The sequence below is a fragment of the Stegastes partitus genome, unplaced genomic scaffold (genome assembly GCF_000690725.1).
Source record: "Stegastes partitus isolate 25-593 unplaced genomic scaffold, Stegastes_partitus-1.0.2 Scaffold308, whole genome shotgun sequence".
NCBI lineage: Eukaryota > Metazoa > Chordata > Actinopteri > Pomacentridae > Stegastes > Stegastes partitus.
Window position 1 is genome coordinate 30,847 of NW_007578039.1, and position 2,389 is coordinate 33,235.

General features: G+C 34.4%; 1 protein-coding gene across 1 annotated transcript in view; it reads right to left on the bottom strand.

Annotated features, from left to right (window-relative positions):
* Positions 1 to 2,389, bottom strand: part of LOC103358426 (uncharacterized) — a 5,594-nt gene that overhangs the window by 2,173 nt on the left and 1,032 nt on the right. The gene's annotated exons all lie outside the window — the stretch shown is intronic.

Below are 2,389 nucleotides of genomic sequence, written 5' to 3' on the forward strand. Positions count from 1 at the left end.
TTTGAAACACAAGTATATGTACTTTCTACTTTTTACATTTTAAAAAGGGGATACTTACTTTTTAGATCACACACGTTTTTGTTTTCAGTTTTTTCCCTAATTTGTTTACCCTGATCTGCTCTAAAGTTAGGTGTTGATCAAAACTGCCTTTGCTTTAGCATTTTTTGTCCCCATGAATCAGAGCTCAAACCTTGGTATGCTCAAACAGCTGATAACGTAACTATCCAATGATCTCATTCAGTGATGCAGCTGCATTGAAATGCTACTATTTCTGTTTTATAACATTTATTTTAAAAGCCATAGCTGCCCCAAAGCCAATATTTCACTGAATTAAATTTTTAGGTCAAATGACATCATTGACTGTTTTCACTTTTTTACTTTTTTACTCGCGTACATTCATGATGAAGTACTTTTGTACTTTTACTTTTACCAGAGTAGTTTTATTGCAGTATCAGTACTTTTACTAAGTACTGAAATCAAGTACTTTTGCCATCTCTGACAGCCAGTTGAGTAGGCTATGGGTAATGATATTTACACTTTGTGACATTTGGTGATTAGGTAACAGCATAGTGATCTGACTTACATTTTCCATCCATCTATGTATCAATCCTTTTTTAATTTGTTTTCTTATTTTCGTTGTTATCACTAGGATTTACTGTGTTTGTCATCTATAAAAGGTAAAAATGAGTAGATGAAGGTAAACTTTATTTAGGCAACTTGCACACTGGTGATCCAACACTCTTGCATTCAGACTTTCAGAGGGTCAAACTTTGTATTGGAGGAAAAAACAAACTCTGGATTTTTGTCATATCATACTGTATGTCTTCTAAGTCAGGTCGTTAGCTTACCAGCTATGTGTATGTGCACACTTGTGATATGTGAATCAACAGTTATGAAAGCGGATATATTGATTTAAAAAAAAAAAAAAAAAAAAAGAGCAGCCATGCAATCAGCCGATCTGATGAGAACTTGTGACAGAGTCCTATATGTGATGGCTGAAACAGAACAGTGGATCTTGAGTGCTCAGGCTCTTGTCAGTCATACCCCTCCCCCAAAGGAGTACTTCAGCTGCAGCACTGTGATGGTCTTAAACTGCTCCTCGGTGTCGCACAGGTCGATTGCCCACTTCTTCACATGTTGAAAATTCACGATGACCCTGAACACCATTTCTGCGTTGTTCTTCTACCAGGTTGTACCTCGACGTTTATTTTCACTCGTTGGATTTCAGAGCTGTAGTGGTGTTCACCGGACACGGAATTTGCGTCAGAAAGGCAGTAAAGCTAGTTTCACTTTCGTTGTTGAATTGAAAAGAAGCAGAGAGAGAGAGAGAGAGAGAGAGAGAGAGAGAGAGAGAGAGAGAGAGAGAAAGGAAAAAGAATTACGTACACTGTCCTCAAAAGAAAACCTTGACTTTTCATTGGTGACAATCAGATCTGAAATCACTATAAAGAAACAAAGAGTCAAATTTAGACTAGACTGTCCTGCAGAAGTTAAAGGGTCTTTAAAACAGAGTCTCTGATTTGTGAAAACTTCATTCCAACTGTGAACGTGTCAAAAAAGAACAGCTTTTTATTACATGTAGATCAATTTAGACCAGACCTGGATTAAAAACAAACAAACAAAAAACAACCGTACAGCAAAAACAACAAAAGAAAGAAAAATCTGTGCAGAAAACAATGGAAATATGTCAGCAAGGGTTCCACACAAGTCTAAAGAACATAGTGAAATATTGTTATTATATTATGTATAGTATAACAACAATTCACCAATAAATAATAATAAATGATTCTAATACTATTTGTTCATTTATATGTATATATAAACAGAACTCTTGCTTTTAAAGGATATTATGTCATTTTTTTCTGTGATTTTAAGACATTATGAGTAATTTATCAAAACAGGGAACATCTGTTCAGAACACAAATGATTTCCCATACCAGTCCTTAATGTGCATGATTTATATTGAAATAATGGGGAAAAAAATATGTAGAATAATGTTATTTTCTACGAATTTAAATTCAGTAAAACCATGTAATTCTACATTAGAAATTTAGATTGTTCATATGGACATTATTTAAAGTTTGGCCTGTTTTGTTTGTTTGTTTGTTTTTACTGTCAACATGTAAATTATTGCTTGAAATACAAAATACTTGAAAACATGAAAAATCTGTAAAACAGTGACATTATCTGTACTTTATTTATCCAAAGATAACACTCCAGCCCAAAGACTGAAGAAGTGGTTTGATATTTAACTAATGATGACCATCATCCTGTCAGCTTTCAGCGTTTGGTTTTCTGTTTCACTCTCCTCCTGCAGAACTGGTTTCTAGTTTGATCGTGCATGACTCCAGTATTACTACTGGTCATTGTGTTGCATAGAGCAGTTTTA